We start from the raw sequence: 12,410 nt of genomic DNA, 5'->3' as shown, positions 1-12,410 counted from the left end.
TCTAACAATGGTAATTTTTCTCTCTGTCTGGTTTCTCTGATGTTTCTCCTTTCTATATGGCTATCAATTGAAAGGATCCTTAATCAACGTAGACAAGCTAAGCGTGATACATAATCGTATAGTACAAACTCACAAACTCACTTGGATCATAGTGGCTTTGATTCGAGCCTTGCATTTCATTTTTAAAGTGGGTGACAGAAGCAAAACGGCCACCTTTAACAGAGATGTGCTCAGGATGACGGTTTTGCGTTAAGAGTTTGAAGAAGGATGTAAGGCAACCTGTAAGGGCCCTTATGATGGAAAATGGAGCAAGACAATGGTCGGCTTTGGGCCCGAGGTTGATGACTTTGTGGCTGAACTGTTCTACGGTTACGGAGTGGGAGAATTTTGCCTAGGCAATGACTTCCTCGGTTTGACTCTGCAGTTAAGCCAGGCTGTCAACCATGCTAAACGGCTTGGTTGGCTCCTCACTGAAGTTGGAAATGGCCTCTATGTCAGGGTTTTCCTCCTCTTCGTCTGAAGAAGAGAGGCGAGAAGGATCGGAGGACCAATATGCGGCGTGGTAAGTGTCCATGGTTTTAATAGGAACACTCAAACATGAACACAACTACAAAACAAGAAACGTGAAAACCGAAACAGCCCTATCTGGTGCAGTAAACACAAAGACAGGAAACAAAATAAATATGGTTCCCAATCAGAGACAACGATAAACACTTGCCTCTGATTGAGAACCACTCTAGGCAACCATAGACTTACCTAGACAACTAAACTGAACACAACCCCATTAATTTAATAAAACCCCTAGACAAGACGAAACAAATCACCCATGTCACACCCTGGCCTAACCAAAATAATAAAGAAAACAAAGATAGCTAAGGCCAGGGCGTGACACTGTATCTGGTTGAGGCCCCAGGAGGTTATCACTTCTACCTGGTGATCAGCCTCCCAATGATCCTGTGCAGAATGTGAGTCTGGCAGGGTCTGACCTGCAGGAATCCATACACTGCTACTCCTCCCTTCTGGGGATGAAGGTGACAGAGAACAGTGAGGAGAAGAAGACTGTGCTGATGGGAATCACAGACACTCATTGTAAACTAGAGCTTCACAACATTGTTGGGACAGTAGATCATGTGACAGCCTTCGGGCGGATAGCATTCTCCTGTCCACGTGAGCAGTTTGCAGATATTGAAGCCTTGATGACAAAGGGGAACCATCAAATCTTTACTATCTTGGTTAGCCTGGACACCCCTGGGAAGGCTTGTTTAGCCTGGACACCCCAGGGAAGGCTTGTTTAGCCTGGACACCCCTGGGAAGGCTTGTTTAGCCTGGACACCCCTGGGAAGGCTTGTTTAGCCTGGACACCCCTGGGAAGGCTTGTTTGTTTAGCCTGGACACCCTGGACACCCACCCCTGGGAAGGCTTGTTTAGCCTGACACCCCTGGGAAGGCTTGTTTAGCCTGGACACCCTGGGAAGGCTTGTTTAGCCTGAACACCCCTGGGAAGGCTTGTTTACCCCTGGGAAGGCTTGTTTAGCCTGGACACCCCTGGGAAGGCTTGTTTAGCCTGGACACCCCTGGGAAGGCTTGTTTAGCCTGGACACCCCTGGGAAGGCTTGTTTAGCCTGGACACCCCTGGGAAGGTTTAGCTTGGGAAGGCTTTTTAGCCTGGACACCCCTGGGAAGGCTTGTTTAGCCTGGACACCCCTGGGAAGGCTTGTTTAGCCTGGACACCCCTGGGAAGGCTTGTTTAGCCTGGACACCCCTGGGAAGGCTTGTTTAGCCTGGACACCCCTGGGAAGGCTTGTTTAGCCTGGACACCCCTGGGAAGGCTTGTTTAGCCTGGACACCCCTGGGAAGGCTTGTTTAGCCTGGACACCCCTGGGAAGGCTTGTTTAGCCTGGACACCCCTGGGAAGGATTGTTTAGCCTGGACACCCCTGGGAAGGCTACAGTAGAAGTGGTCATTTGGGCTGATTCAGATGCCCATGAGATCTGCTTTGTTGTTTGAGTGTTTATTGTGTTGTGGGTTCCCAGACCCAATAAAGCTTCTTTAAAACTCAAACTCTTCATCTCTTTCTCTCGTTTCCTCTCGGTCTATCTTTATCTCTCAAACTCTCTTTTGCTCTAACTTTCTTTATCTCTCAAAATATCTCTCTATCTTTCATTATTCCTCAAACTTTTACTCTCTCTCCTCTGTGGTCTTATCACTGTGTGTGCCGCGGCTCAGAAAGACTACGTTTTTATTTATCATAGTGTCACACAGTTAACTGAGCTCTACTTATCTCTCTGTGTCTGTAGGTCTTTCTCTCATTCTCCTCCTCCTTCTCTTTTTCTCTCCCTCCACGGCTGGGAATGGAGGGATAACAGGAGGACATGCTCTGTTACTTCAAGGGGTCGTAAAATTCAAAGTCATATTATAGCAAAATTATCCTTGATATGACCCTCTTAAAACAATCCTCTATAGCTAAGTAGACGCTCCCCCCAGTTTAGACAGGGCTTTGCCTGTTTAGTGCCAAAAATAAGGTGGTTAGATTCATAAAGAATTGGGACTATCTGTTGTTCCATGTAGTGAATATATTATTCAATGTGTTTGTGTGGTTAATAGCAGTAACGCCATCATCAAATCATTTTGTTAGATTTTTTTAATGTATTTTGTAATATTTATTTTATTCTTCAATAGGTCTTACAATTCAAAATCAAATAGCTAAATCATCCTTGGTATGATCTTCTTAAAACGATTCCATATAGCTTAGTAGAACCCTCCCTCCCCCGTCTTAGACAGGGCTTACTCGTATGGGTTTAATAGTTGCGTGTGTACAGTCATGCTGCAGGTGGTTGCCTTGTGGCTTTTATCCAGGTGGGAGAGGGGAGAGCCAGACTGTGTGAATCCCAGCCAGAAAGAGGGAGCGGGGTGTGAGGGGGAAACGTTAGAGGACAGCCATGCACGCAAGATGCGGTTCACTTTTTGCAGCCAAAAGGGTAGATTATTTTTTGGGGTCAGTCACTGTATGAACAGTAAGATCTGCTTTGGGGCATTTGTGGACTGAATCATTGGATAAAATAAAGCTCAACCAACCACGGTCTTCCTCTAAGAGAATACGTCTCGAGGCTAAAAGCAACGCGGACCAAAATAAACACTAGAATAGTGATATCATATCCCATTCTCCCCCAGGTCTAACAGAGTAGGTACACTACTGTAGGTAAACAAAGCGTAACTCCCCTGCGTGTGTGTGTGTGTGTGTGTGTGTGTGTGTGTGTGTGTGTGTGTGTGTGTGTGTGTGTGTGTGTGTGTGTGTTCTCCCTTTCTCGGCCCTTGCATATTTCAGAGGTAGTACCCGGTGCTACTCCCAGCAAACAAGCCTTCCTCATCCCCAGTAGGGACTGCACATCTGATCCCGCCTAGGTAAGCCAGCCAACCTGCATCAGCCAGCAGAAGTTCCTGCTAGCACTGCATCATAAATATTCAGGGAAACATACCCAACATTCTAATGACTCCTTTTGTATAACACACACACCTCTGCCATCTATGTTTCCTCTACAGATCTTTTCCCTCCCTTTCTTCCCTCCTAGTTTCGCTCTCAATCCCTTTGTCTTCTTGCACGTGTATGATTCATAGCTACCCATTAAAGACACACACCGATGGGCAACAGAGACCTTGCTTGTTAGGCGTGAAATAACAACCACAAATTAAATCACAAGAATATTAATACACTCTTCTGGACAGTGCTGAGGTACATGTGTTGATTCTCGACTGAGTGACCAAAACCTGGTCTTCCTAATGAGAATATTTATTCTCTTTTGTTTCTTTGATTTACAACTCATGTACCTCCTGGCCTCGTGGGTTGGCATCTCATATTTTTTTTTGCCGCAATTTAGTTGAGGAGGAGGATGATAAGAGAGGGAGAGAATGATAGGTATGATAAAGGGTATAGTGAGAGAGAGAGAGGGGTGTGATACATTTTAATTGTATTTATTTAACCTTTATTTAACTAGGCAAGTCAGTTAAGAACGCATTCTTATTTACAATGATGACTACCCAAGCCAAACCCTACTCTATTGTGCATGCTCTGTGTGACTTCCGATCACGGCCGGTTGTGATACAGCCCAGGATCGAAACAGGGTCTGTAGTGACGCCTCTACTACCTTAGAGCGCTGCGCCACTTGGGAGCTAAAAGGGCATAATAGAGAGAGAGAGAGAGAGACAGAGAGGAGAGAGAGAGAGAGAGAGAGAGAGAGAGAGAGAGAGAGAGAGAGAGAGAGAGAGAGAGAGAGAGAGAGAGAGAGAGAGAGAGAGAGAGAGAGAGAGAGAGAGAGAGAGAGAGAGAGAGAGAGAGAGAGAGAGAGAGCAGAGCAGAATTCTGCAAAATTATCCTCCGTGTAGGGTGTAAAACAACAGATAATGCAGAGCAGAAATAGGCTGTGAATTATCAAAATCCAGAGAAGAGCCCTTAAATTACACAACCACCTGAAAGGAAGTATTTCCCAGCCCTTCCATATCAAAGCCATCACCTACAGAGAGATTAATCTGGAGAAGATTCCCCTAAGCAAGATATTCCTGGGGCTCTGTTCACAAACACAAACAGACCCCGCTGAGCCCCAGGACAGCAAAAGCAACACAATTAGACCCAACTAAATCATATGAAAACCAAAAAGATAAATACTTGGAAATAATTTACCAAAAAAGTTGTGGTTAGAGTGTTGGAATCCCCGAGCCGCCAAGGTAAAAAAATATGTATATATATTTTATTCTGCCCCTGAACACTGCAGTTAACCCACTGTTCCTAGGCCGTCATTGTAAATAAGAATATATTCTTAACTGACTTGCCTAGTTAAATAAGGGTAAAAAAAAAGTGTAAACATATGTTTCCGTGTGAATAAAGACCATTGAATTGAGAGGGAGGGAGAGGGGAAGAAAAGATGGGGAGATAGAACACAACATATAGTGTCAGTAGTGTTTTGGAAGGTATTAAGGGCTCTGGTGTGGCCACTATCAGGGGCTGGCAATGACAACCAACGGTCTGGGTAGCAGCTCTGGTGTGGACACTGTCAGGAACTGGCAATGATAACCAACGGTCTGGGTAGCAGCTCTGGTGTGGACACTGTCAGGAACTGGTAATGATAAACAACGGTCTGGGTAGCAGCTCTGGTGTGGACAGTGTCAGGAACTGGCAATGACAACCAACGGTCTGGGTAGCAGCTCTGGTATGGACACTGTCAGGAACTGGCAATGATAACCAACGGTCTGGGGAGCAGCTCTGGTGTGGACACTGTCAGGAACTGGCAATGATAACCAACGGTCTGGGTAGCAGCTCTGGTGTGGACACTGTCAGGAACTGGCAATGATAACCAACGGTCTGGGTAGCAGCTCTGGTGTGGACACCGTCAGGAACTGGCAATGATAACCAACGGTCTGGGTAGCAGCTCTGGTGTGGACACCGTCAGGAACTGGCAATGATAACCAACGGTCTGGGTAGCAGCTCTGGTGTGGACACTGTCAGGAACTGGCAATGACAACCAACGGTCTGGGTAGCAGCTCTGGTATGGACACTGTCAGGAACTGGCAATGATAACCAACGGTCTGGGTAGCAGCTCTGGTGTGGACACTGTCAGGAACTGGCAATGACAACCAACGGTCTGGGTAGCAGCTCTGGTATGGACACTGTCAGGAACTGGCAATGATAACCAACGGTCTGGGGAGCAGCTCTGGTGTGGACACTGTCAGGAACTGGCAATGATAACCAACGGTCTGGGTAGCAGCTCTGGTGTGGACACTGTCAGGAACTGGCAATGATAACCAACGGTCTGGGTAGCAGCTCTGGTGTGGACACCGTCAGGAACTGGCAATGATAACCAACGGTCTGGGTAGCAGCTCTGGTGTGGACACTGTCAGGAACTGGCAATGATAACCAACGGTCTGGGTAGCAGCTCTATTGTGGACACTGTCAGGAACTGGCAATGATAACCAATGGTCTGGGTAGCAGCTCTGGTGTGGGCACCGTCAGGAACTGGCAATGATAACTAACGGTCTGGTGTGGACACAGTCAGGAACTGGTAATGATAACCAATGGTCTGGGTAGCAGCTCTGGTGTGGGCACCGTCAGGAACTGGCAATGATAACTAACGGTCTGGTGTGGACACAGTCAGGAACTGGTAATGATAACAAACGGTCTGGGTAGCAGCTCTATTGTGGACACTGTCAGGAACTGGCAATGATAACCAATGGTCTGGGTTGCAGCTCTGGTGTGGGCACCGTCAGGAACTGGCAATGATAACTAACGGTCTGGTGTGGACACAGTCAGGAACTGGTAATGATAACCAATGGTCTGGGTAGCAGCTCTGATGTGAGCACCGTCAGGAACTGGCAATGATAACTAACGGTCTGGTGTGGACACAGTCAGGAACTGGTAATGATAACCAACGGTCTGGGTAGCAGCGCTGGTGTGGGCACCGTCAGGAACTGGTAATGATAACCAACGGTCTGGGTAGCAGCGCTGGTGTGGTCATAATTACAAACAGAATGAAACCCTTGCCTGGCTTGACATTTATGTTTAATTAAGTTCCCTTCTCTCTATGGTGCAATATGTTCGCTTCCTAGTCCCTACTCACCTCACTCTGGGTCGGGGTATTGTTTGTCTGTTTTGAGGGTCTTGTGTCGAGGCGTAGTTCACCTTGCAAAGACGAGCAGTGATGTGTGACAAGGAGAAATGTATGTGGCTGTGTTGAGACTTGACAACAGGCATTGAGGTTAATACAAGAGCAGGGCCACACAGCCCCGCAACGCACACCCTGCACATCCCGCCCTAACCTCCCGCCCGAAAGCACTGGCTTGTCACACTACTAAAGCCCCATCGGTGGCTTTGATCCCTTGCTGTTGTTCACACACACACACACACACACACACACACACACACCACCCCCTACTGTGGTAAGGCCAGAAGACTTAAATCTCTATTTATCTTTCCTCCTACCCCCCCCCCCTCTCTCTGCCTCTTCCTTCTCTCTCTATCTCTATTTCCCTCTCTCTTTCTCTCTCTCGGTCTCTCTCAATTCAATTCAATTTCAATTCAAAATCCACTCTCTCCTCTTTCCCTCTCTCTCTCTCTCCCTCTCTCTGCCTATTTCTCTCTGCCTCTGCCTCTGCCTCTCTCTCTCTCTCTCTCTCTCTCTCAATTCAATTTCAATTAAATTTAAGGGTTGTATTGGCATGGGAAACATATGTTTGCATTGCCAAAGCAAGTGAAATAGATAATAAACAAAAGTGAAATAAACAATTTAAAAAAAACTGTAAACACCACACTCACAAACGTTCCAAAAGAATAAAGACATTTTAATTGTCATATTATGTGCGAATTATGAAAGGGGAAATAAATGCACATAAATATGGTTGGTATTTGCAATAGTGTTTGTTCTTCACTGGTTGCTCTTTTCTTGTGGCAACAGGTAACAATTATTGTTGCTCTAATGACACACTGTGTTATTTCACCCAATAGATATGGAAGATTTTTAACTTTTTGTGGTCTGTGTAATCTGAGGGAAATGTGTGTCTCTAATATGGTCATACAGGAGGTTAGGAAGTGCAGCTCAGTTTCCAGCTAGGTGTACCTCCGGGGGTCTCTCTCTATAGCAAGGCTATGCTTACTGACTACATAGTCAAAGCTTTTTGGGTCAGTCTCTCCGTCTCTCTCTCTCCGTCTCTCTCTCCGTCTCTCTCTCCGTCTCTCTCTCTCTTATGTATAGATATATATATATATATATATATATATATATATATATATATATATATTCACTCACACTCCTCAGCCCTGCGATCCTTCAGGCTGGTGATTAAACAGCAACCATTCACTTATCAGGAGCTCTCTAGTTTCTCTCCCTGTGCCATAAATTAATAGCAGCTCTGCTTCGCTCCCTAAATCAAATCTTATCTGCTAGCTGGCTGCTTGTGTGGCTGGCTGCATGGAGAGGAGGAGTAGAGGAGAGGAGCACCGGAAGAAAAGAGGAGGAGAGGAGGAGGAATAGTGGAGGAGTGACTTTGTTTGTTTTGTTTGTGTGAGATTCTCTATTTTACTCGGCAGCGTGTGAAATCTAATTAAACTAGGCTAGACACACACAGACACTTTCTCCACTCCACTCCATCTCCACTTTCATTATTAGTTGCTGTCTCTTAACCCTTTCTGTTCTTTCATTAGAAATACTTCCCACTGGACACACACTGGTTGAATCAACATTCATTCTATGTCATTTCAATGAAATATACTTTGAACCATTGTGGAATAGACATTGCATTGATGTCTCTGCCCAGTGGGATGTAGCAGCACTTGGAATGGTTGCTCGACTAAAAGGTTTGCAATTATGCTGTGGATTTAGTGGTAATTTGTCATTTAGTACAGTACCCTGCATCACAACTTCGTTGCTCCAAACCAGCACAAGGGGGAAGTAGAGCACTGATTATGCTTTTGGGCCCCAAGGCGCTACTGTCTCTAATTGACAAGAAATGGGTGACATACCACCAAATAGAAACTGATAATTACAGTTGAAGTCGGACGTTTACATACACTTAGGTTGGAGTCATTAGAACTCGTTTTTCAATCTCGCCACAAATTTCTTGTTAACAAACTATAGTTTTGCCAAATCGTTTAGGACATATACTTTGTGCATGATACAAATAATTTTCCCAACAATTGTTTACAGACAGATTATTTAATTTATAACTCACTGTATCACAATTCCAGTGGGTCAGAAGTTTACATGCACTAAGTTGACTGTGCCTTTAACCCCTTGAAGCTAGGGGGCACTAATTTTTATGTTTGGAAAAATAACGTTCCCAAAGTAAACGGCCTATTTCTCAGGAACAGATGCTAGAATATGCATATAATTGACAGATTAGGATAGAAAACACTCTAAAGTTTCCAAAACTGTCAAAATATTGTCTGTGAGTATAACATAACTCATATTGCAGGCGAAACCCTGAGGAAAATCCAATCAGGAAGTGCCTCTTATTTTGAAACCCTTCTGTTCCTTTGCATGTCTATCCTCCATTTAAAGGGATATCAACCAGATTCCTTTTTATCTGGCTTCCTTAAGGTGTCAACAGTCTTTAGACACAGTTTCAGGCTTTTATTTTGAAAAATGAGCATGAAAGATCACATTGCGTAAGTGGATAGGAGTTTTGCGCTACAGAGTAAAGCCTCCATTGTTCCTAAAACAATGATGATGATCATGACTCATAGGTGTATTTTTCTCTTTGTCTGGTTTCTCTGTGATTTCTTCTGCTTTTCCTTTCTCTTTTCTATATGGCGGGACTAAGGGTAGAATAAGAGGGCTTGGGTATTAGAAGTAATAAAAGAGAAAAGGCTTAATGTATTTTTCTACATGAGACACATAGTGATGAGGCTAATGTGTTTGACTGAGGTATGTGGTGGGAGGGGCAGCATATACTCAGTCATGGTACTAATTTCAGTGCTGGGGTGGCAATTTTGTTTTCCTCAGGCTTAGGGCTGACTGTGGTATCTACAACAGAGATTGTCAAGGGTCAGGTTTTATTGGTCAAGGCTGATATGCATTTTTTGTAATGTTAATGCTCCTAATGAGGGTACAGAGCGTATTGCTCTATTTGGTAAAATAAAGGAAACCTTGAGACAGTGTAACCAAGAGGGGTGTATTGGTTTAGGGGGGGACTGGAACTGTACAGCTGATTTTACTGTTGATCGCACTGCTGAAGAACCTCACCTGCGGTCAGCTACTTGCCTGTCTGGTTTATTAACTGAGTTTGAGCTTTCTGATGTGTGGAGAGTAAGGAATGCAAAACTTAGGCAGTACACGTGGTTACAAGTTAATGAAGGTGGAGTCAGTGCAGCAAGGTTAGACAGGTTGTATGTATCTGAGCACTACTGTATTAGGGTTGGAAGGTTAGACAGGTTGTATGTATCTGAGCACTACTGTAGTAGGGTTGGAAGGTTAGACAGGTTGTATGTATCTGAGCACTACTGTAGTAGGGTTGGAAGGTTAGACAGGTTGTATGTATCTGATCACTACTGTAGTAGGGTTGGAAGGTTAGACAGGTTGTATGTATCTGAGCACTACTGTAGTAGGGTTGGAAGGTTAGACAGGTTGTATGTATCTGATCACTACTGTAGTAGGGTTGGAAGGTTAGACAGGTTGTATGTATCTGAGCACTACTGTAGTAGGGTTGGAAGGTTAGACAGGTTGTATGTATCTGAGCACTACTGTAGTAGGGTTGGAAGGTTAGACAGGTTGTATGTATCTGAGCACTACTGTAGTAGGGTTGGAAGGTTACTGATCACTACTGTAGTAGGGTTGGAAGGTTAGACAGGTTGTATGTATCTGAGCACTACTGTAGTAGGGTTGGAAGGTTAGACAGGTTGTATGTATCTGATCACTACTGTAGTAGGGTTGGAAGGTTAGACAGGTTGTATGTATCTGATCACTACTGTAGTAGGGTTGGAAGGTTAGACAGGTTGTATGTATCTGATCACTACTGTAGTAGGGTTGGAAGGTTAGACAGGTTGTATGTATCTGATCACTACTGTAGTAGGGTTGGAAGGTTAGACAGGTTGTATGTATCTGAGCACTACTGTAGTAGGGTTGGAAGGTTAGACAGGTTGTATGTATCTGATCACTACTGTAGTAGGGTTGGAAGGTTAGACAGGTTGTATGTATCTGATCACTACTGTAGTAGGGTTGGAAGGTTAGACAGGTTGTATGTATCTGAGCACTACTGTAGTAGGGTTGGAAGGTTAGACAGGTTGTATGTATCTGAGCACTACTGTAGTAGGGTTGGAAGGTTAGACAGGTTGTATGTATCTGAGCACTACTGTGGTAGGGTTGTAAGGTGTGACAGGTTGTATGTATCTGAGCACTACTGTGGTAGGGTTGTAAGGTTAGACAGGTTGTATGTATCTGATCACTACTGTAGTAGGGTTGGAAGGTTAGACAGGTTGTATGTATCTGAGCACTACTGTAGTAGGGTTGGAAGGTTAGACAGGTTGAATGTATCTGATCACTACTGTAGTAGGGTTGGAAGGTTAGACAGGTTGTATGTATCTTGTAAGGTGAGCACTACTGTAGTAGGGTTGGAAGGTTAGACAGGTTGTATGTATCTGAGCACTACTGTAGGGTTGTACAGGTTGTATGTATCTGAGCACTACTGTAGTAGGGTTGGAAGGTTAGACAGGTTGTATGTATCTGATCACTACTGTAGTAGGGTTGGAAGGTTAGACAGGTTGTATGTATCTGATCACTACTGTAGTAGGGTTGGAAGGTTAGACAGGTTGTATGTATCTGATCACTACTGAATTAGGGTTGGAAGGTTAGACAGGTTGTATGTATCTGATCACTACTGTAGTAGGGTTGTAAGGTTAGACAGGTTGTATGTATCTGAGCACTACTGTAGTAGGGTTGGAAGGTTAGACAGGTTGTATGTATCTGATCACTACTGTAGTAGGGTTGGAAGGTTAGACAGGTTGTATGTATCTGAGCACTACTGTAGTAGGGTTGTAGTAGGGTTGGAAGGTTAGACAGGTTGTATGTATCTGATCACTACTGTAGTAGGGTTGGAAGGTTAGACAGGTTGTATGTATCTGATCACTACTGTAGTAGGGTTGGAAGGTTAGACAGGTTGTATGTATCTGAGCACTACTGTAGTAGGGTTGGAAGGTTAGACAGGTTGTATGTATCTGATCACTACTGTAGTAGGGTTGGAAGGTGTGACATTCCTCCTGTGGGTTTTTCTGATCATCATAATGTGACTGTTGATATTCAATTGTCCTGTCACAAAGCTCATCACCTTATTGGTATTTTAATGTTAAGTTGTTACATGATGTCATGTTTTGTGATTTTTTTTCCTTGTTGTTTTGGGAAAAATGGAGGGTTACTAAATGGAATTTTGAGTCCTTGAGACAATGGTGGGATGTTGGGAGGGCCCAGTATACGAGTGTTTTGTCAACAGTATACTGCTCTGTCTCCTATTGAAGTTAAAGTGACTATCAGGGCCTTTGAACAGGACATCAAATATATTGAGTTGAAGTTGCTCACTCAGAATGACCCTGGACTAGTCATGAACTTACAGGACAAGAGACATGAACTGAGGTAGTTTTTACATGAAAGAGTGAACGGTGCCTTAAGTAGGTGCATTAATTAGGTCTCGCTTTGCTACCCTCAAGGTATGGATGCTCCTACCGCTTTTTTTTAATACCTAGGGCAGTCGACATTGAAACGCAAACAGATGGTTTGCCTTCGTCTCCCTGATGGGAAGGTGACCACGGATGACAGTGAAATGCGCCAACATGCCGTGGATTTATACTCTGACCTGTGGGCAGGTCAGCTTCAGACGGGGTTCGCTCCACGGTTACCAGGGGGGATTCAGACGGGGTTCGCTCCACGGTTACCAGGGGGG

At 44.6% G+C, this 12,410-nt stretch overlaps 1 pseudogene; it reads left to right on the top strand.

Moving 5' to 3' along the window:
• The first annotated feature begins 316 nt into the window (after window positions 1–316).
• Window positions 317–2,006, top strand: LOC115113812 (glyoxalase domain-containing protein 4-like; annotated as a pseudogene).
• The last annotated feature ends 10,404 nt before the right edge of the window (window positions 2,007–12,410 follow it).

Source organism: Oncorhynchus nerka, linkage group LG28, assembly GCF_034236695.1.
Source record: "Oncorhynchus nerka isolate Pitt River linkage group LG28, Oner_Uvic_2.0, whole genome shotgun sequence".
NCBI lineage: Eukaryota > Metazoa > Chordata > Actinopteri > Salmoniformes > Salmonidae > Oncorhynchus > Oncorhynchus nerka.
Note: the sequence above shows the minus strand (reverse complement) of the source record. Positions and strands in the feature narration are given on the sequence as shown.